Source organism: Apis cerana, linkage group LG4 (genome assembly GCF_029169275.1).
Source record: "Apis cerana isolate GH-2021 linkage group LG4, AcerK_1.0, whole genome shotgun sequence".
Taxonomy (NCBI): Eukaryota; Metazoa; Arthropoda; class Insecta; order Hymenoptera; family Apidae; genus Apis; species Apis cerana.
This window is the reverse complement of record NC_083855.1, coordinates 4,120,477-4,144,445: the sequence shown is the minus strand read 5'-3', so window position 1 is coordinate 4,144,445 and position 23,969 is coordinate 4,120,477. Positions and strand designations below refer to the sequence as shown.

The following is a 23,969-nucleotide window of genomic DNA, read 5'->3' as shown; positions in this document are numbered from 1 at the left end:
CTCGTTCGGTCACGAGACACAATGGCTTCCTAATGTAGCCGATACCTGACATAATTTGGCCCCATGGTGCGTATACAGCGTGCAAGCTTCGTCGAGTAGTATTGTGCGGTAACGTTTCGACGTAATTGACCCCGGGAACAGCAGCGAGAATTGCACGAAATTGCACTACCTTCGTGCTCTTTCCAAGGAGCAAAGTAGTAATCGAGTAATCGAGTGCAACGACGTTTCGTTTCGAGGGAAGATGACGTTTTTCCACGTTTGCACGTTCGACGATAATCTGTGCTCGTTTCGAAAGTCGATAGGTTTTTTTTTTAGTATCGCGAGTTTTAAAAATTTTCAACGATAATCGAACGATTCTTGCACGCGACGTTTCCTTCCTTCGGCTGTCGATAGTTTCATTCGGAAAATATTCTTTGATGAAATAAAAAAAAAGAAACGGAATTGGGATTGCTCCAACGGAGTTTGGAAAAATTGATCGAGTTTTGGAGAATGAGAAGAAAGAAATCTTAGGTATTTGTATAGCAATTAGAGAAATTATTCAAAAATAATCGCTTAGTTAAATTCTTCTGGTAATAGGTATTGGAATCTTATTAAATTGGTAAATTTTGATTGTGTGATCTCGAGTCGATATAAATGAAAAATAGAGCAAGCCATGTGTTTTCAAAATGTTCACGTAGAAATGAGAAAAATTTTGAATGGCGTGTTCAAAATTTATCAGATCCACACCCGAATAAAAATTTTATTTAAAATATCTACGTATTCTCGAGATTCTCGAATGGAAATTCTTCTGCGTCCTCAGAATTTACCACTGAAATGATAAACAATTTTTAATAAAAGGGGACCACTATCGAAAAGATGGCGAAGGAGAGGAACGACGTTAATCGAGCAAAAAATAAGAAGAAACAAAGAAAAAAGAAAACACTAATTATCTTTCTCCGACTCCGTGGCGCCGCGACGTGGTGCATCGTTCTTGTTGATTAAAACGACGAAGGGATGGTTGAGGGTATCTTGACCGAAAAACAAGCTGGTTATGAAGATTTAATAACCCGTTTCGGCCCTCGTGTCATTACACGTGGTATCGTTGCACGGAAATTGCCCGCTCGATATCACTCGTGGCCACCGTCGTCGGCGTTCACGGTGGCTAGAAACGAGAAATGCACGAAAATACGAGAAGAAGAGGTTCTCGTCATTGTACACGGTCTCGAACGGGCGCGACAGAAAGGCGGGGAGGAGGATGATGGCAAAGCCGGGGTTAAAAAGGGAGACGCGAACACAGAGAACGGCGAGAAGGGGTGGTTCGCAGAGTGGTTTCAAGTGGGGTACACGGGGTGGCGTGTGTGCAACCACCTCTGGGAACGCGGCGAATACCGCAGTGCGCAGTATTTATCCGTTTTAATTTTATTTCTACGGGTGTAGCTTCCTCCGGTTGCACGTTAATCACAATTAAATAGGATCTCTCCTCCTTCCGGGGGAGGAAAAAGCAGAATGGCCGAATATCTATCTAGACCGACCTCTTTCCCGATCTCGACTTCCACTTCTCTTCTTTTCGATAAAATCCAGATGCAGAGGAATTTAACTATAATCAACGAATATTATAATTATTTAGGATAGGCTTCTGTAGAATCGATCTTGATTTTCTTAAATCATTTGCAAAGGTATTTTCGATATTCGATACTTTCTGAGATTTGGAATTGGTTTGGAATAAGTACAAGTTACGTGGATTTATCACTGAAAATAAGTTTAACCGTTCTATTATTATTTTCGAATTAATATCAAATTTTCCCTCTAAATTGCACTCGATTAATCTCGATTGTTCCTTCATGCTGGCACGCGTTAGAGATGAATTCTACTTCCCAGCAAATTCCCTAGGAACAATAAACTGTAGATCATGATAAATAACCGGGATATGGAGGGCGAGCAGCATCAACCGGGTTAATTTTTAACCCCTTCACTATCCCTACGAGATTTATCACACGCTTCCCTTTTGTTAAGCCGAGCCGTGTGTAGCGAGATGTGTGTGCGAGACGCGTGCATGCACGCGAAAAAAAATCCCTATATTTCCACGGGAAACCCTTTTATTCGAGTACAATTTGCGCTGTAACTCGATCTTGCAAATTGGACGATTGTTATCTTATGTGTACTTTTTTTTTTAATGATTGCTCATCATTCGAAAACATCCATCGCGTTGTTCACGATTTTTCATCACATGTCGCGTATATTCAAACGAAGAAGGTACAAGGTATTTTCTCCAAAAGAATTAACTAAGATATTGACTTTATTTTCGCTGTAGTTAAACGATACAGGGAAATTAATCTTTTTGAAACGACCATTAGGGGGAAAAAGAGCCTCTCAATGGTCTGTTAAATGGAAGGTATTAATTTTTCTATTAGTCAGATAGCTTTTATCAAATTAAGTAACTCGAACGATTCTTTTTAATCGCATATAGTTAGAGAGTTGAAAAATTTATCCCGAAGAGAAGGAAAGAGAAAATGGAAAAAATGAGAAATATTAGAATGGCCTTCTTTTCTTTTTTTTTCTTTTTTAATGTTTAAAATAATTGGACTCCCAAGTAATTAAGTTTTTTTACAAATAGTCTTTTAAAAGAATAACGGATGTATGTACTCTTAACCTTTGATATTATCAAACGTTTAACATTTTTTCTTTATTCATTTCATATCCAAGTATTTTTTCGCCATCGAACAAATCGACCAGATTATTTCGTCTGACCTGAATATCATTTTGACATTCGTGAATGGCCATTTTTTTTAGAAATTATCCAAATGTATTTTTTTAGGAATTATAAAGCAACAGGATTATATAGACAGTTTTTTTTCATGATTCGTAAGCGACGTGATATTCACTTTTTCACGCTTTATTTCACAGCGCGAGCATTAAGCCAAGTCGCATCACTGTGGCGGGGACCAGTAGCAATTTCACGTGAATTTAAAAATGTGAACGAACGCCGAATAGTTGGTCGGGTCGAGTTTTGTTTAATTAAAGCTGGTTCAGGTTTCTCGGCTAATTTTTTTCCACCATTCTCTCTGTACCACGATACATGCAACTCTCGTTTACATCTATATCGAGGTATCTTGATTACTGAAATTTATGTTAATCGCTTCATTAGATTCGATCATTTTGACTTTTTTCTTTTTTCTTTTATCGTCGATCCTTTTTCTCTTCGTTCTATTATTTTTTTTTTAGGTCATATTTCAAGGACAAACAAGCATGAAAGATGAAACATTTTTTAACATTTTTAATTACGACCTAAAAGAAATAAAATATCCGTGACATTTATAACAATCTACAGAGATAAAGAGTTTGCAATGACTCTTTTCACAGATCGTTTCACCGGTGTTAAAAAAATATTTCAACACGGTTTGAAAATTATGCGAACGAGAGAGTTTCAATAGAATTTAACGTTAAACAAAAGATTCAAAATAATGATAGAACATCGGCGATAAATATTTTTTACACGTCGCTCCATTTTACAGCAATTTAACCGAAATAAAAAGTTGGCAATAACTTTTCCTACAGACCGTCCCGTTTGACGTTGAAAAATTCCGTAACGTAGTTGAAAATTATACAATTGAAACAACTTCGATAAAATTATCTCAACAAAAAATTTAAAAATAGAAATAGAACATTAACAATATTTCAACGCATCATCACTTCCTTCTTTTTTCCAGGACAATTTAACAGGAATAGGATTCTTGCATATACCTTTTCACTCATGTTTTATAACAATTCGGAGAGCACGGTCGAAAATTATTTATTTTAACGAGAGATTCGAAGCGGGAATGGAGTATCGTTGGCGATATTTTTTTACGCACGGTTCAGCTCGCTTTAAAAATCCCAACCTGGCGTAAGTTGTGAGTTATGCAAACGAAGGAAATTCAGTTCTATTCGGCCCGATATTCCACGGGTGATACATCGTTCCGCCAACAGGATACGATAAATCACCCGCCCGTGGCCCTGTTTCGTTGATTTCCAGTCGTTAGCGCGGTATTTGCAAAATAGGATCCCCTCGCTCGGGGATCACCATGGATCGCCATGGACCCGCCATGCAAAAAGGGTTGGGTCGAACAATGGCCGCTTTACAAGTGTCATCTACGTCCTCTAAATCATAACACCCGGCAGAGGCCTGTCTTTTTACGCTTGGTCTTTCCAACCCTCCCAAAGGGGTTGAAACATTGATCCAACGGGAGATCCAACTCGATCTCGTTCAATGTTTCGTAAAGTCTCTGTTCCTACCATTTTGTTTTTTTTTTTATCATTGACTCATAGTTTCAAAACAATTTCCTTTACATTGTTAATAATAAATATTACGATGGAAAATTGATCGAAATACTTTAATTTAATTTCGTAAGAAATCCTTCTTCAGCAATTAGTGGTAAATATTCAAATCGGAATCGGAACTGTTCGTCGTTTCTAATATCGCGTTCGAGCAAAATCAACAGTTTAAACAAATTAACTTCTCAAATATGTTTGTTGATCGATTAAAACGTGATGAATATGTATGCAATATTGAAGGAAAACTTCGCATATTGTTTTTCATAATTGTCAAAAGCAACTGTTAAAAAGAGGAAAAAATATGCAATTTGAGGAAGTAATTAGCTGATTCGGGCACGCTCGAAGCGTAATTGGGGAAACATCTCATCGAGAGTTAATTACATCCGATTGTTCGTTTCCTTTTTTTTTCTCTCTCGTTACATGTAGGCTAAACACCGCTCATTTTTTTTTCCATCGCGCGAATAATTTGTCCCTTGGAACGAAATTACTAATTACACGGCTGTCGAGCAGTAATTAATTTTCGATCTACTTCGCGACAATAGACACAATTTATTCTCGTTCTCTCCGCGTCCACCGTTTTGCTCCCTCTTTTTTTCTGATTTTCTTCCTCTTTCTTTTTTTTTCTTCGAGTAATTTCTCACAACGCAAACGTCGAATGTGTTGAATCAGAACGGTATTGCTGTAGGAAGATGAATTCGAATCGAGTGCTTAATTCGATTATCAAATTTCAAAACATTACGTCGCGTTAAGTGTTCAATGAACACACGATAATCCCATCATCACTGTGAATCCTGTCCACTGCTATCGATTATGTTGTGTTGCGCGATTTAAATACTCGTTGTCGTTGCTACTTTTATGTCAATTGACACGATTGTACAAATCCAGCCGATATGATCAAAACCCTTCGATGGTTCCATTTAAAGCCTTTGAAATTTAATGGTACACATCCCTTATTCGTTCCAATAATAATGCACAATTTTCAGCTTTTGAACTGAAAAACAGAATCATTTTGTTATTTTGATAATAAATGGAATATTTATCAAATATCGGTATATTATTGAATTTTGTAAATTTTAAAAGAAGAGTCTGAAAAAATCAATCTTTATTAAACAATCTAATTGATTTAATTGTAACAACAAATTAACCAATTATTAATTAACAAAGAAGTTTTAATTGTATCTAAAATTTTTTTCAAATTATTTTAATTGCTATTTTTCAATATTTTTCAATACGAATTATATTATATTTAAACGCCATATTCTCCACTAGATCCTGCTCGTTCTATAAAGTATTCCAAAGGTAAAAATATTAAGAGTTCGTTCGGAAAAAATTAATTCGCTCTTATACTTCATCCTCCACACTTCTCTCTAAATACTTCCTCTCGTTCGATGAAAAACTGAAACCCTTCACGAGCAGCTAATGCAATAGCAATAAGAAACCTTTCTAAGTTCTCTGGCCGACATTATTGTCGATGGTTAACAAAACGAGGAATCGGTACAATTTCCTGAGTGCGTTCGACCGACAGGAAACGCACTCAGAGTGCTCGCGAGACCCGTTCGACTAGCTTTCGATTCGGTTGCCTCATCTTTCACCGGTTTTCTTCCTCTTCCTTTTCTTCCCTCTCCTGGCCTTTCTTTATTCCCGGCCGTGAAATTCATCACGAGACGCGCCGCAACAATCGCGCTCTCTCGTGTTTCACGCAACGACGATTTACCTTCCTTCGGCCGTGAGAAATGGTGACCGGAAATGGTGGCGGTGGCGCTCCATCTCGGATCTTTTCTCGGATTTTTTTCGATTCGTCATTAACGAGTAACTTTTCGTCTCTCGTTTTGTGAAGATTCTTTTTTAACATGGACGAGGACGAGGTTTTTCATAAGCTTCTTAATCTTGATGATTACGTTATTTCATTTTCGAAACTGAGAGTAAAAAATCTTTAACGCAAGCCACATTAGTTTATCGATATAATTTAGGAATTTCACTTTTGCTTGATAATTTATTATTTTTTTGATGGATGGTGGATCGGTAAAATGGTGATATTGGGCGAAAATAAATGTATCCTATAAGAAAAGAATGATATTTTATTATTAGAATTATATACGTTCTAATAAATGTACAGGAGGATGAAATATCAAATAAAAATTGAATAATATAGAGGATAACTTAATGCCAAAGTGATGTATTTATTTAGGCGATATTTTCATTCGAAGTTTGCCAAATTTTTTTTTTTAAAGCATAAGGAAGAAAAAAATAGACAAGAAGCCTCGCGTATTCCTTATCTTTCGCATGATAAGTTAAAATATGTATCTTTTAAACTAATAATTTTTATCAAAAATAGGCTACACATTAAGATATCCTTTATACGATTATCCACCGTACTAATTAACAATAAAAAATAACACTTACCTTCTCTAGATTTATTATCCGACGAGTATTCAACGCTTCATCTCCTCATCGCGATAATTAAGAGAATAACGAGTATTGTTCAGCGAACCAAACGGTGCAACTCGAGTTACGTTGCACATGCTCGATCCTTGAGAAAACAGAGTAACGTCTTCGTTTTATTTTCCGAACGAAAGGTTCGAAAGCGATCGCCTCTCCATTCGGCAGTCACGTAAGTTGGTAGTTAATTAAGACAGAGGATATCTCTCACGATTTCTACTTCGCCACCGTTTCACGACACTTTGTTTCACGTGAAACGTTGTCACGTCGCCGCGGAGGAACGCGAATACCGATTTACTTTCTTCGCGTGGAACGTGTGTGAAAACAATTTACGTGGGACATGTACGCGGCAAACAATCGAACCGTATGCGATCCCTGCTTCTTTCTATCGCTCGCCATTCCTCAAGCGATACTTTATTTATAAGAACAAGCGATTTCCTTCTCTGATTATATTTGAAAACTTCATTAGATTAGGGGTCAATATGCCTCGAGTATATATTCGGATCTTATCAGTGTGCAATTGTCTTCTCGAATAGGTATTTAAATGCTCCAATTTCCAGATACTCGAATAATTCGAGTGCAATCGAATTTTTCCATGTTAAGATCTTTGTCTTGTTTCCTTATCTCGAGTTCTTTCGAGTTCACATTTATCATTTCGTCGTTTAAAATTTTACATCGTTGATTTTTCAAGTGTTCCAATATTTAGCCAATAATGCTCCAATCCGTTCTTATTTCCTAAAAAAGAAAGAATGTGAATATCAATAAAACTTTAAACTTTCCATCGGTACACGGATTGGGGATTAAATAAACATTGAACGTTCCCGCCAAATTTCTTTATTCTCTTTGCCTGCAAGTGTCTATCGCAGTTCCTCTTTTCGAGGTAACTCATGAATATTCTATTCGCGTGATTTCGTGGCCACGATTGCACAACGGAGATAGGAACGCGACTTAAGACCGTGTCGAACGTCGGATCACTTTCGTTCTCGTTTCGATTCGGGTTATATCTGACCCGTTTTAAAGTCACCAAATTTCAAATGTGTATTGCTCTTCTGTTTTTCGAATTAATCGTAACTGTAACTCTAAAAGTTTATAATCAATTTGATCAAGGTGAATCAATGAAATTAATTAATAAAATTATTCCATAAACGATAGATATCCATGTTTCGTTTATGCTGATGTAATGCTAACATTAATATTCTGTTATTCCAATAATCTAATAAAATCACTGTGGGGGGAAATCACAGAAATTAATTACTTGTGGAGATTATTTAGATAGTTTGAAATAGTTTCGTTCGTTTGCTCTCTCGAGGCATTCTAGGCTTGACCTTGATCCGAAATACCTCTATAGTAAAAGTAAAAGGAGATATGCAAGAAACCATGTACAAGGTGATACAAAATTGGCGGATCTTTTTAAATATTATGTTCGAAATTGTAATAGATTCGATGAATAAGAACTTTTATTCTTTAAAATCATTTTCTCCCGTTTTCACGAAAATTAAAATTTAATGATATTGAATAAAAAATGAATAAATACACTTACGTTCTCATAAATTCATAACTGGGGTTATTTTAACGAGTTCATTAGTTTTGTTATCTGAGATTGTGCAATGGATTTATGCATTTATGCAAAATTTAAATGCACATGCTTTGCGAAAATGCACAAAGCATTATGATTTATATAAAAAATAAACTTCATTTAGATGAGGAGAAGTAGAAACGTTGTTTCGCTTCGTCTAACTTCGATCGATGAATAAAAACCCCCGACATTTTTTGTGCAGCAACTTTCGAGTTTGTTTTAACTCCAGAATCAACAAATTCTTCGAAAGTGCTCCGCGAATATATTAACTTTTTCGATCAGAAAGCATCAAGAAAAATTTACGACGCGCGATAAATCACATAGATAGAAGATCGAAGATCGCAAATAATCCCTTATCTCCCCTTTTTCGATCTATGAATCTCTCTCACGTTGCTAATTGGGAAAAAAAAACCGTAAACAGAATCGAAGCTTAACCGCGAGACGGTGAAAAATGTGGAGAGGTATCCTCTCTCCAATTACAAGATGATCGATGAAGTCGCCACGGTTCAAAGAGCCACCAAGTGCCGACCCTCACTTTTTGCCGCGATTTCACGTCGTTCGCAACTCCCTTTTAGCCCGCTTTAATTAAACGTACAACTATCGATCGTGTATGGGGTCGAGCGAGTGGAAACGGACAGAGTTTAACCCGGAATGCGAACCCATAGATAGAAACCGCAGCTTGATCGTTGCTCGCGGCAGAATGCGTGGAAATTTCAACTGTTCGATCGATCGCGTGTCGCCGCGTTTCCACCCGGATGGAATCGGCTGTGTGTCTATGAAACTGCGTGAATTTATTAAGAAGAAGAAACGACTCGCCGGTTTAAGATTGCTCGATTTAATCGAAGGAACGAGAGGGAATTTAACACGGTCACGTTCGCGTGAAATTCAATCGGCGAACAATCGAGAGCGGAAAGTCGTTCGAAGATTCTTCGAACCGTTTCCTGATTGCCGGTTGGCAACTGTTGAAAATAAACGAAACTGCACACTTGATCGGTTTTCGAAGTCGTTTCGTGGCATAGACTGTTTTATCTTTGCGTTGATCTTTGATTCGGTCTATTTTTTTAACTTTAACCTCGGCCGATCACATTTTCATGGGATGAAAAAGTTTTTTTAAAATATGATTAACAGATTATCGATCCGGAAAATGATGTTTACGTTCGATAAATTTGCTCTATCTGATATCTTCCATCACGAATTCTGTTCGTGAAATTTCGTCGCTTCGCTCTCGTATGTGGATTTTATTAGGGGGAGAGAGAGGGAGGAGGGGGATAAGAAAGTTGGACTGGATCGTGAGGAAGCGAAGTGCAGTGTTTGATCGATTCTCTTTCGCGAGGACTACGTTAAGACGAGTGGAAGAACCGATGGAAGCTTGGATATTGTGTACCTTGCGTACTCGCTGGACGATTTGAATGTTGCTTTGATTCAATCCTCTTTATTTATTTGCATTATCGATTTTACGATACGAGAGGAAATTTCAGCGAAGGATATTTTGATTTCTGGGAGCATGAATATGATTGGTTATATTTTGACAAATGAAACTATTGTAAAACAGGGATTCATAAGTATCGGAATAAAAGTTTCTCAAAGTTTCGATCGAGCACGCGACACGTTAATAGCTTGAATGTGGCTATAATATATTTTCGAGAAATACAACTTTTTGTATCGAGAAAGAAGTACAAAGTTTTTACTCTCTCGCCGGATAATCGATATTATTTTAATCTGGTCGAGATTTATTAGGAAATTACGTGTCTATTTTGTGTAACGAGAGCAAAATATGTTTATGCTTATTTTATGTCGGGGAATAAAGAAGCGAGGATCGAGCTTATTAAACGTTATTCGACATAAAATAAAATGTCATATTAAGGGAGTGGATAGAAGGCAAGGGGGAAAACTGCATAGCGGTAATTGCATGCAAATATCGAACTTCCGTTTGTTTTGTTTTGATTGATTTTTGTAAGAATATTTATTTTATGTAAATAGAAATTAACGAGGTATAACTTGTGCGTTGAAATATCCTTTGAACAATTTAAATATATCCTTAACATATATTAATAGTAGAGTATTTTCTGCTATTTAAATATTTTACTATATGATATTATTTATGTATGTATGTGCGCGTGTATTTGTAGATTCTATGTGAAAGATATTTCGAATTTCTTCTGGGTAATTAAATTTTCTCACCAAGCTAAAATACCGATGATAGGAATCTAGCGAATTAACCAAGCGTTATTTTGTTGACTGATATTTCCAGAGAAATAAATTCCAGACTTGGAATATTTATTGTTAATCGCATATTTTAATGTAGAATATCTTAAAGCTTTATTAATTAACGATTGCTGGTCGTATGTCATTTATTATTCGAGTAAAATCACGTATATAGAACGTATCTGTAAGCTAATTTTTATTATTATGATATTAATTATAATCTCAGAAAATTATTCAGTTTTCTATTTCATATATATATTTCATAATTTTTATGGTATTTAAAGTATTGCATTTATTTATCATTTCAAAAGGGTGCAATGTACGTTTAAAGTTTCAGTATTATTTTCGCAATAATATACGAGAGATAGAATGAAATTTTAAATTATAAAATATTCAAGTTTTATTGTTCTATTATTCCAGGCAAAATGAAAAAAACATGATAAAAATTTAAGGATTGATGCGCTCAAAAAAATTCCCCCAAAAATAAATTCCTCTATGCATAAACTCATTATGCTTCACCCACAAATTTTTATATAAAAATCGAATTTTTCATAATAAACGAGTTTTTCCCTGTAAAACAACGTACAAAGACTTTTGCTTGACTAATTACACGTACTCTCATCATCGTTCGATACAAATTATCTTCAAATTTTATTTGCATCATTATTACACGTACGTTCGGATAAGAATTTTCTTTTCTCTAATTTTCCTATAAGCCTATAATTAATCCTCTCCAAACCCTTTCCAAACGTATCCACAAATTTCCATCAAAATCAAATATTTCAAAATAATCTTTGACGATTAATTGCACACGCGTTGTCATTCGATATAAATTACTTTCGAGTTTCGTTCATCGCGTTCACAAAACTGAATTTCACAATATTATTATTTGTCCGGATGTCGAAAATCCATTTTTTTCGCACGGCAACTAATACCCTCCTAGCCTCGAAACCCAGCTTTCGAAAATCCGCAATTCACGGGCGGGAGCTTTAATCGTTCCGCTACGCGTCATTAATTACGCGATCGCGACACGCGATATATAATCGATCTTTCCGCCGTCCACGCGGATCGATGGCATCGCGGCACGACGGTTAATTGATTCTGTCGGACGTTCTCGGCTGGTCGCCACCGATAATTATCGCGTGCTCGAGTTGCGCTGTCGCAGCACGGAAACACCGCGGAGGAACACCGCTTTTTCCCCCGGATATCGGCCACCCTTTTCGCTCGTGCTGAAAAATCACGGATACACCAGTTTCGCATAACGCTTTTAATCGCGGCCGATCAATTTCGTTCAAATTGGAACGCGCCTCCTCGAGAGATTGTGCTTCCGTGCTCTATTTAGTGGATCTACGACGTGTGTTGGACGTGTCAGGTACACTCAAGAGGAAATTACATAGATGAGCGTAAATTAAAATGTTTTTTAATTAATTTTTCTACGGTTATAGTGCAGAAGCATTGTTATTTCGTGCAATAACTTTCGAATTCTTCAATCATTTAAATTTTTAGCTTTAAAAGTGAGATCTTATCTTTCACCTTCCTCGAGAATATCATCTATCTCTTGCAATAAGAAATTCCGTAAAAATAATAATAATATTAAAACTTCACTGGGCCAAGTTCGAAAGGGATCGATCGTTTGGAAAATCCAGCCTTGTATTATTTACAGTATTATGCAGCGTGCCACGTTTATTTCCCGGCACTGTTCGGTCAGTTTAGCCGGCCGGTGTTGCGGCTTACCGCGGCGTGGCGGAAACCGACGCGCGGAAAATGGATTCGCCGACTCGAACTTAATGCGTTTTCACAGCCAGCTGACTGGTCCTTACACCCGACTAACTTGAATTAACGGAGCCAACGATTATCCCGCGACCCTGTGCGCGATACCTGGCCGAATATATCTGTCCGCAGAACTCATCTCTGCACGCCTGCAAACCCGACCGCATATCGCTCCTAATGAGTTTCTGTCCGCTTCGTATCTTAGAGAGATTGGGTAGAATCGATTGAAAATTGTACGAAATTGGATCTCTTCTTTCTTCACCGAAAATTATTCCAAGGAAAGCTAAAACTACGCGCGTCTCGTCTTCCTTTAATGAATCTATCTATCGAATTAGAACCTTTCCATTCGGTCGGCTACAAAGCGAGGCAAAGTTTAAATTGCCTGCGCATGGTATAAAACAACATATAGTCCGCTTCATTCCCTGGTGGAATTATTATGTTAAAACGTGCGGACTCGTGGTTATTTAACGAAATTGATAGAGCTGTGCGATATTCGTAAATTCATTTTTCCTTTTCGAGAAACAGCTTGTTTGAACAGAATAATATCAAACGATAATATCATCCCCTACAGAAATATATCTCGAAATGTGTATGTACGCGTTGATGCTCGTCCATTCGATCGTTTTAATTCGAAGCCAATTTCAGCCACGATTTCTTTAAAATTACATTAGCCAGCCTCGTTATTTACCGTAAACCAGATTAAAAGACGACCCTTAAAACTATGAACCTGGAACATAGAATCGATTGCAGAAGGGTTGCCGTATCGAAAGAAGATGCCCGATATCGAAGGAATAGTTTCGTTTCGAAGCCGTCAGAAACAAGGCGCGGCATCTGCGCCCGATTCTCGAAATCAGGGCCGCCGCGATTGCTCGGCCGAGCGAGGATCGGCTGATGCCGAAATAAAGAGAAATCTCGTGGATGGGGATGGGGAGGATCCTTTTATTGGCGTATATACGGCCCTGGCCACGGTATACGGGCGTCGAATGCATAGTGATCGCCTTATTTCGCCCCCGAATCTTGTCCATTACCCGTGCCTTTTTCCGAGTCGGCTGGCAAGAATGGAAAGAGCCAGCAGGAATTCGAAACGAGGCGGTGGCTCGTGAAGATTGAACGAGGGCCGCCATATGGTGGATCACGTATGCCTTTTCCGAAAATACAAACATTTCTTTCTTCTTTTTTTCACTCGCCTCGTTTTCCTCTTCCTTTTCCGCCGAGGAAAACAGATAAGAGGATAGGGCTATTTGGATTACTGTCCTCTTTTTTTTAAGAGGGAATTAAATATCGATGGAAAATCAGGGAGAATAATTCAGGCAGCGAAAATGATATGTATGTACGATTACGTCCGGGATATGGAGTTATTAAAAATGTAATCGACTGGAATCGATCGTTATCGAAACCGATAGCTTTTCGTTTATTTATGTAGATTTATAAACAATTCACGACGCAATTTTGCTTGGTTTTTCCTCTTTCTTTTTATGCTTCACGAACGCAGGATTTCAATATAAAAATTATGTGTACAATATATAAATTGTATTACCGTTACAATTAAGATTTAATATTTCTTATATATTTCTCAAATTTGAGTGTTATTTGTATCGTTCAAAAAGAATTCTCACGTTGGAAATTAATTAATTCGCTCTGAGAAAATGGTAACTAATTCTAACGATTGTATAAACTACGTTTTACTCTCGTTGTAAATTTTATCCACCATATCATGCTCTTAGATTTGTTCAGAAATCGAGTACATACATACATCTTTAAAAAATAATCGAAATTCTTACAAATCCCCGTTTCCATCTTCTCGACCCGCGCTCTATAATCCAGCCACGCGACTTTGGCCCACGAACAAAGCGCGAAAATCCTTCTTTACACCGTAAACCTTTTATTTCGCCCTTTTTCTTTTACACTCTCGATACCGGAAACGAGAGGTCGCGTGAAATACGTCAAAGCTACATCCGGCGAGGTAAGGAAAATCACGCGCCGCGGAAAATAGAATCGATTTCATCGAGCAGACGGGTGCCGCAACCAAGAAGTCGCTTCTCTTATCTTTTTCCTTGCGCTTCCATGCTTATTTTTCTTTCTTTCCCCTCCTTCCCCTCCGTTTCTTTCCAAGAAAGGAAAACGCGTTCCGCACTCGAGCACCAAATCACAGGAATTAGATGATTTACAGTTACACGCGTACGGTATACTTAGTTTCGAATACCGTACTTTAAAAAAAAGAAAGAATGAAATACAATGATCAGATACCGTTCCTCCTGTCTTCGAGCAACTACTGTTGCTTCCTGTGTCGGTGGGTATATCACTGTCACGCAACCTGTAATTTAGGTTCACCGGTCGGTCCTTGGTCGGTAGGCCATGCAATCGATAAAACACATTTTCCGGGACGTTGCACCGATTCTGTTTCCTGGAAAACCGCCGCCCAGCTTTCTTTGCAAAGATGGTTAACCCTTTAAGCCCCAATGTTGCAATGGACTATTTTGGAAGTGTGTCAAATTCAGCCTCGGTTCAATTGAGTTTTCCTTCAGCTATGAATAAAGTATTAATTTACTATGATGTATTAAGTTAAAGAAAAGACAGTCGAGGGACTACTCTTTCTGGAAGAATTATATATGTCTTAGTTAGTAATAGAAAAAATTGTAATAATTTTATAATGCTTAAGAAAGTTAGTTCGATACCTATTGTTCTTAAGTTTTATTTTAAAAATTAATTTTACGTAGCTTCTTTTATTCACATAATTTTTCAAAATAGATAATATAATAAAACTTGTGCAATTTTCTTTTGTATTTAAGCAGAGATTTATGTTATACAATTTAATTTTTATTTCAATATATGCATATATAGGAAGTATAAATACAAAATACGTTTTAAATAAAGATTTCAGTATTTTTGGCTGAAATTACTCCACGAATAAATATTCTACCGTGGTATAAAATCCTGAATTCTACCGCAGAGAGATACATTTTTCATTTTTCCACTTTCATCTCGAAAACAAAGCCTTCTGAAAAGAGAAATAATAATTTCTCTTTTTCTACTTTCTTTTCAAAACTTGTCATGTCTTTCTTCTACAAGTTCTACCATCGTCCCGACCACTTGTCTCGCGGCAAACGCGCAAACAGAACCATTTCGCCTGAAAATATGAGCACTGCAGTAGAAACATCCTATTATTGGCCAGACAATACAACGGACTATCGAAGAGTTTCGAAAAATTCGAGATAATCCTAAGTCGAAGATGAAGCCGTATTAATATTATTGTCTGTTTAATGCAATAGAATATTCTTCAAAATTAAATAATTATTTCTCTAAATAAATACCGAGTGATAAGTAAATTTCAGATAAAATCATTATAATTCTTTAATCTAAAATAAATTTTAAAAATCTCCAGAAAATCAATTCGTTATTTGAAATGGAGAAATTTGAACAACTCGGGTTGTGTAAAAGTTTCACGGATGATCGTAAATCTTTATATCTTCTCTTCTGTACATTGAAACAGCAGTTAAACGAGAAAACACTCGTTCGATTGATCTGGGATCGCCGTGGATGCAAATTGCCTAATACTTGCATACTTTTGGCATGAACGGTACACGCGGCCGAATTATCGTGGGGCAGTGAATTAATCTTCCGTCCGGAGGTATTCGATAAACCGTTGTAAATTCATTGTGCAGTTATTTCGTGTTTGCCGCTTTTATTTATTTTTCTTTTTATTTTTTTTTCGCAGCTCTATTTCCACCTATTTTTTTTTTTTTTTTACCTCTGCGCGTGTTTTTTTTTTAATTTTCGGTACAAAGTCCCGACGGAAATTGCTTCCAATAAATTCCTCGCACCGTGTTCGAAATTATTCGGCCCTCTGTAGGCCGAAATCGCCGGGAAATTTTCCGCGGGAAAATATTATGCGATCCCTGTTCTCCATTTTTCATTAATGGATGGAATCTCGTTATTGAGTGATCTACCCCTGAACGTCACGTTTGTTATTGTTGTACGAATATTTTTTTTTTAGCGATTTTCTCTTTGTTAGCTCGTCGAGCATTCATGCATAATTTTTTAATCATTTCTTTTTTATCGATAAGAATTTTTAAAACTTTCGTTCGATTATATTTATGGGATAAGATAAAAGAAAATTTTATCTTTAACGATAAAAATGGTGTAATAAAATACCATTTATAAAATTTATACGATATTATATTCTAGAGGTATAAATGATTGTTGAGATTTAGAAGTATTTGATATATTTAATTACAGAATCTATAAGAAGATTCTTTTTCAGAACAACGATTTTCAAAACTGAAGAAGAATTTTTCAATATTCGTTCTCTATTATGCAGAAAGAATAATTAATAAATCAAAATTTATTCTTCTCATAACTTTCTCGATTATCTATATTATAAAATCAATCTGAATCACTATGCTTATCATTCAAGACTCTTTTTCCGAATTTTCCTTGAATATATGTATGTACACACGATATATAATCTGGGCGGGATTCTATCATGCCAAGAGAGTCGCTTGCACGATAAATGGGAGCCTCGATCGAAGGGATAACGCTGATCCAAGTCAATAAAGGGGGGAAAAAATCTTGGTTCACTTGGTGGAGGAGATGGGGTAGTCATCAAGTGGTACACAGGGGTGGCGGAAATGCTGGCGGATTCGCCGACAAGAGTCTCTTGGAGGGTGGCGCCGGTACGGGGTTGAATCTCTCGAACGGGGCAGCTTATTGAATGCGATATTGGATTTTTGCCGACATTACGATCCTCCAGCTGATACCCGACCGCGAAACGACAAGGGAAATTTAAAACTCGTCACGTCACGGTCGTCCACCTCCACGAAAATGGACTTTCGGTACCTCCTTGCTCGCGAATATATATAACTCTTCCAATCATTCGAGATTTCTAATTTTATCGAGAAACGTTGATACCTTCTGATATTTCGTGTAACAATCACAGAGACGTCGAATAGGTATCGATCTAAAAATCTTAAGATTGTTTTTTGCCATCATCGATAAATTTCTTCAATCGTTTATGGGAATCGAAGAATGTTGATCGTTTAAAATCAAGACTATTTCGATGATTTCGATGATTTTGTATTGATAAAGAAATTTTAATATTGTTGAATCCGACATTTATATATATGGCACATGTATAAATAGAATCCAATGGTACAGTAAAATGGTACATTGTGCCAAATTTTGATGTGAATGGCTCTCTACAAATTTTACCTTACATTTCCTTTCTTTTAAGTTTGATTTAAAGCAGCACTCAAGAAACAAATGAGTTATGTTCTAATCGTAGAATGTACATTTACGAAAAAGATATTTATAATAGCTCCATGCTTTCTGGAAATATTTGAAAATCGAAAATGTAACTCTTGAATATTTCATCGAAATTCTGTCTAAACAATTATCAAATTTATAATTCCACTGTACGTAACAAATGATGAATCACAACGAAAAAAATATATATATATAATATTCCAACGAACATGATGGTGTGAAAATGACGGTGCCAGCATACCCCCATTTTAACATTTCAACCTGTCTAGACTGATATGATTAATAACAGACCATTCACGTGCACAGTGTGACTCCTGCCAGTCTTGTCCTCATATAAATGATTATACGTCGAAGCTCTCGTATACACTCGCGTGAATATGCGAAAAGGGGAGAGCGAACATTGTCAGATTGGCTGCCATTGACGAGACGCTGAATGCATTATCAGTGACAGTAGAGTGTCAGATCGTCAACTGTTGTGAGGAAAGGAAACCGCCGGAGGAGCAGGAGAGGGGGATTATATACATATAGGAGGGATGAGTTACGTCTCGACGACGACGTCGAAGTATCGGTAAACAGAAAGATCAGTGCTCAATCTCCGTTACTTTCCCCCAATAACGATCATTTGTGAATATCTTCCACTCGATGGGCCATTAGAGAATAATTCGAATGTCGCCAATTATGTAGAATTTAGAATTCGACGCACCCTGTCGAAACTATGATAATCCGAATCGTGTAGATAACCGCGTATCTCCTCTCGGGTCATTTAGATAACCTGGAAAGCGCCATTGGGCGTCGAAGTTTGTGAATATTATGTGCCCGAGGGTTCAGATTCTTCGATGTGAACATGAATCACGTAGATCTTTCCCTTTGTTCTGCTGGTTACAGCTCGGATTCAGTGATTTTTCACTAGGCAGAAAACTAGGGAGCACTAGGGAACAGATGTTCGAGTCATATACGAATTATATTTGTAAATCTGAAATTTAATGCAAATTTAAAATTCGAATCATTCGTTCAAACATAAAAGTTTCTTTTTTTTAAATACTTACGAAGGATTTGGAAATCTGATTTGCCAATGTTAAATTCGAATCTACATGTTTCGTAGTTTCATTCCTTTCATCAATGATTTTATCTCCGTGGGAAGACAAAGCATTAAAAGAAGATGCGTGGACATTGAAGGGATTAAAAAATAAGGAACGACGTATCCAGCTTAGTAAAAATTACGATTTCAAGAAGGTAACATTGCCGCGATATTGCTCACGTTCTTTGCTCGAAGAAGAGTGGACGATTGATCATGTTGAACATCGACTCTGGGACCATATTACGAGGACGTGTCGCTATTTTTTTCCCCTCGCTATCTGTTTGTCTGTGCTATCTTCGCGTCAACCCTCTGTTTGGTTTGATGCATTGTTACATATCGCGTATATCCTGCTTATCTCTACGCTATACAGGATCTGAATTTTTAGAAACCAATTCGTTCGTGAATGCGAACAGGTAAAGAAACTTTGCTCTCTTTGTTATTTCAAGTTACAACGAGATCGATCATCGAGATCATCGCTTTTCCCCTCTCTTTCTCCCGTTGATTCTTTTTTCTCGTTCGAAAAGAGGAGGTGGAATTTTGAAAAATTTAAAGAACGAAGCTCCAATGGGAATCGAACCCCGTGAGAATCTCGATCCAAGTTTCGGGGAAAAATTTATCGCGTTCATTCCCGGCGGCGGAGACCGATTTGGGATTTACTTTTGTGGTTACCTTCCAGTCGACTTGAAGTTTTAACGAGATCAGTGGTAAACTCCGCGTGACGAGGATTGTCGTAGTCGTCGCCGAGAGACCACAATTCTGCACCTCTTCGTTCATTTTTCCCCTTTCAAACGTTCCCCGAACGTTCCTCCACTGTCTCTTATATTTATAAGGAATATTCTTCACTCTCTTGTCCAACCCGTTCTTCAATATGGATATTATCACTTTTCCAGTATCAAGATGTGGTACAAATGTTATTTTATTCGTACGTTATTATTTTTTTCAAAGAAGAATTTTAAAAAAATGTTCCATTTTATCATATCCAATACACGATTAATTTATGAGAAACTACGAACGAAATATATCTCCTCTTTGCCTTATTAATTCATCAAATTTATTTCTAATGAAAAGGCAATGCGAGATATCATTGTTTGATAATATATCTCCTTGGTAAAGAGAACATTGGCGCATTTAAACGTAACAGCCACCACTATTACAACATCAATCGGCGTGTTTTGCGGCTTTGCCTAGTTATCGTGCCATCAATAATCACGATTGATTTTGCGATTTGCTATTCCGTGCTTCGAGACCGCAAAATGGTTTGTCCTGTAAGCACATGTCATTTCTCATTCGATTTTTGACTCGTGGAATATTGTTATACCTTATTCGTGAATTTGATTTGCGAAAAATAATGAAGTTTCTTTCGTAGAATTTCGGTGAAATCGAGCCTCGTAAACTCTTTTTACGATTTCATTAATAACGATACCTGAAACACAGTAGTTCAATCAATATATTTGCTGACTTCGTATTTATCCGTTTCATTCAGAACGATATTGTTAATCATATTTATGAATCAGGTTTGAAAAACGATACCGGATATCGTATTTCGTAAAATCTAGATTCAAATTATGTTTCGACAGTTTAATAAAAATCATTCTTTTTTACATCTTCATATCTCCATTTCAGATATAAATACGAATTTTCCAATTTTCAATATTATTCTGAGAAAATAGCTCTTTCGAGGCGTATTCTTTTAAGCAAGTATTTGCGCCCAATCGCTACGAGCAATCGTTTCGATGGAAAAATTGTTGAAAGCGCGAAACATAAAAAAAAAAAAAAAGAAAAAAGAGAGAGAGAGAAATTCATTCATTAATAGATCGAGGCATTCCATCGGGCCGTGACGACACGCCAATAAAACAGCTCGCGTCACATCGCTCGGTGTCGCGTGACCATCCGTCCGCCCGTATAAATTTACACTCTGCCTCCACTCTCTGTGTCCATTCATAAAACCACTTGCAGGTGTGCCACCGCCACTGTCACGCCATCCGACGTGGTACAATGGGAACGGCGCTAATGGTAGTAAAACGAAACGCCTTTGGCAATCTTTTGAATGAAAGACGTGTGTTTAACTGTAATCGGTATCCGCAAACTTCAACTATTCGTACTAATCGATCGTGTACTGTTGAATGTTCGTGTCGTTGCACGGATTTGTTCGACCATTTTCGATCTGCGTGCGCGCACTCCACGGTTAATGACGACGAGATTGCCCTCGAGATTGATGGACAATTCGAATTGGAATTAGAATTATCGCGATTGAATTCTTCGTTTGTAATCATTGTAATCGTTTTAAGTTGAATTGACATGGTTTAATTGATTAATTGTTAATATCTCGAAGTTCGTAAGAAGGATCGTGAAAGGAAGAAAATTTGGATCCCAGAAATTTTCGTTCGTGATCATTATAATAAATTTATTTAACGTAGTTTATAGATTTCTTTTTTAAACAGATCGTTTATCAATGATGGATTAAAATTGATTGAGTTTTGTGAAGTTTATATGTGGTGTGAGAAAAAGAGAAGCAAAAGAAATTTGATATCAAAGGAAAGAAATTGAATTTTATTGTAATCAATAAATTTGCTGACTCGTCATTACTCAACGCGATCGACCATTCCTTATTCATTTTTCGTCTAATTCATGGAATTATATCGCTATTTATAACTGTAAATTTGAGGAATCAGATTTTCTTAATAGAATAAATGATTTCTATACCACGAGCATAAGATCTTGTGTTTCTCTTACACAAAAAAAATCTGATGAAGAATTACTACCAATACTTATAGCAGAATATAATTTTTTAAAATTTTTTCCAAATTCAAATTAAAAATAATTTTTCTAACCCATCCAACTATCGTTATCCAGATATTAAAAGTGCTAAAAGTTTAACTATCAAAAATAGCAATTACCTAATAGCAATTACTGTCATAAAACCTAGCAAGTTTTAACAAGGACTCATTCGCAAATTCCCCACGAACGAGCTTCACCAAGGCAATAAAGCGCGCTCAAAAACACTGGACTCTTTAATTACCCTTACATTCAATTAGACATAACCTCAGCGTTTTGTCAACTGGTTTTACGAGGATTCTGGCAACCTAGAGTAACTCCATTCGCGTCTCTTTCAACGATCGGTCGCTGATGAGACTCCCTCCTCTCCTCCTCCCATAAAAGAAGGAAATAGCCCCTTGTCGCGGGCTGAATTGCAACATCGACTTTTAGCTTTATGACTCGACGTCCATGACTCGAGTTTTCTCTTAGGAGCTCGCCATTAGTTTTATAGATTCTCTCTCTCCCCCTCAACACGGATTCAGCTCACGATCGATCCTATTTTCCAACGAACATCGAGTCATTCGAGATCTCGTTCGTGAATCATCGACTTGCAAAAAGAGAAACGAAATCTCGATAACGTAACGTTGATAATGGGATGAAACTTGTACGTTTTCCCATCGTTCCTGATCTAATGCTGATTCCTGGATACTCCATTTCGAAGCCCTGCTAATCTGTCTCCCCCTCCCTTACGGGGGATTTCGAGCTTGTGGAAAGACGGTTTCCATGAATTTGCTTATGGATCAATGGCGATTGTTCGCTAAATCTCTTTACATAGATGCATAGTAGGTCTTTGATTTGATGAAGGAGAGGGGGGAACACGATTTTATATTATTCTTTAACCATAGAACGGATCAATCGGATGAATCCGCTTGCAAAATTCGCGTATAAAATCGTCGCCTGGGAAAGGGGAGTGGTAACAACACGGGATGGGGAAGGGGAGAGTGTCGATTTTTGAATCAGCGTTCCAGATCGCAAACATGGATCGAATATGCGCATGATAAAAGATTAAAGTACACATCGGATGTGAATCCCCCCGTGGATGGAATCTCGCAATCGTGTCACGCCCTGACGAGAAAAATATGTAGCATAAGCGAACCGTTCCGGGGCCAAGCAGTTTCTGTATTTTACATATTTACCTGTACGTGGATGGGGGAGGGAAGGTGCACGTGGCAAGAGGTCCTTCAACTTCATTGAATATCCTCGTGCATCTTCCACCGATTTAATATCGCCTCTCGAATATATCGAGGAAAGTTGGCTACGGAAGTTCTTCCCTGGAGAAAAGGTTCACCCTTTTCGAGAAAAATTATCCGTTGCGAAGGTGACGAAAGTTGAAACTTTCGTAACGAAATCGGCGAAATTTCATTACGTTTTTCCGCTTTGGAAACGTTCAACGCCCGAAAGATATGATTTCGACTTCCTCAAAGGGGAAACTCGGGATGTTTCCGGATATACGATTTGATGCGATTTCACTGGATCAAAGCTGTACGAGTCGATTTTTCGCACGTGTATTGCCCTCCATGTACAAGGGAAAGGAGTAAGTGTAAAATGATTCTTGTATTCTTGGAGATTTTATCGTTAGGTATCTGGGTCATTGGTGTTTTATATTACAACATTATTCTTGAATCTCTTTCCACGATTTTTATTGGAAAAAGTTTTTGAGCATTTGACTTAATGAACAGTTGCATAATGCAGTTACTCTTTCAGATCTTTTAACCTCTCGAGCGTTTCGTTTTTTTTTCTTTTTTCTTCAGCAAAGTGGTACCAATTTTTTGTCGTTATATTATATTATTATAACAAGAAACGTAATATTATTCAAAAATTATTGCGTTAATCTTTTTTTATCTTTATTACATTGTATTATTTTGACGTATACATTTACTGAAATAACACGTAAGAATTTTTATTAGAGAAATAAATAATCTATTTTTGCTGTGCAATAATTCTTACAATATACGACAAAACCGTCTAAGATATTAAAGAAATAGATTCTTTTTGCCAACGAAATATGAAGTTACATTAATGAAGTCTTTATTATTGTTTCTAAAAATATAAACGCGAAAGCAATGGTTATATTTTAAAATGTTCTCTCTTAAAATACCAAACATATACTGCTTTCCTTCGTACTTGAATCAAATGCATACAAAAATATACCTTAAATATATTCGTTTCGCTATTCGAATAAGATAAAACGAATATTAAAGCTGACCAATTATCCTTCCTATTTTTAATTTTATCGCAAATATCCCTTTTCGAGATAAACAATTGCGCATCGCCATACCTTCCAACCATACCTTTCCCGCATCCTCCTCGTCGAGAACGATGCATTTACATAGGAACCATGCTCGAATCCACGTGCTCATTGACCCATGCATGTGTACACAACTGTGGGTGAATACATTTCGACGGCCACACCTCGATACCCTCGTTTGTCACTTTCGTTTCACCAGGTCGAAGCCGGGATCGGTGAGATAGCTCACGTGAAATTCTCTCCCCCTGTACCTCAGCAGGAGGGATGTTAACGTTGTTTGCAAG

General features: G+C 37.1%; 1 protein-coding gene and 1 long non-coding RNA gene across 2 annotated transcripts in view; one reads left to right on the top strand and one right to left on the bottom strand.

The window, feature by feature from the left end:
- The window catches only part of LOC108003572 (polypeptide N-acetylgalactosaminyltransferase 2), a 184,472-nt gene that overhangs the window by 14,629 nt on the left and 145,874 nt on the right, over positions 1-23,969 (top strand). The window lies entirely within an intron of this gene.
- Positions 5,378-7,785, bottom strand: LOC108003575 (uncharacterized). The gene is made up of 2 exons (XR_001767080.3): positions 6,694-7,785; positions 5,378-6,347 (listed from the first exon to the last, which is right to left on the bottom strand). It is a non-coding gene; the product is annotated as an uncharacterized LOC108003575 (long non-coding RNA).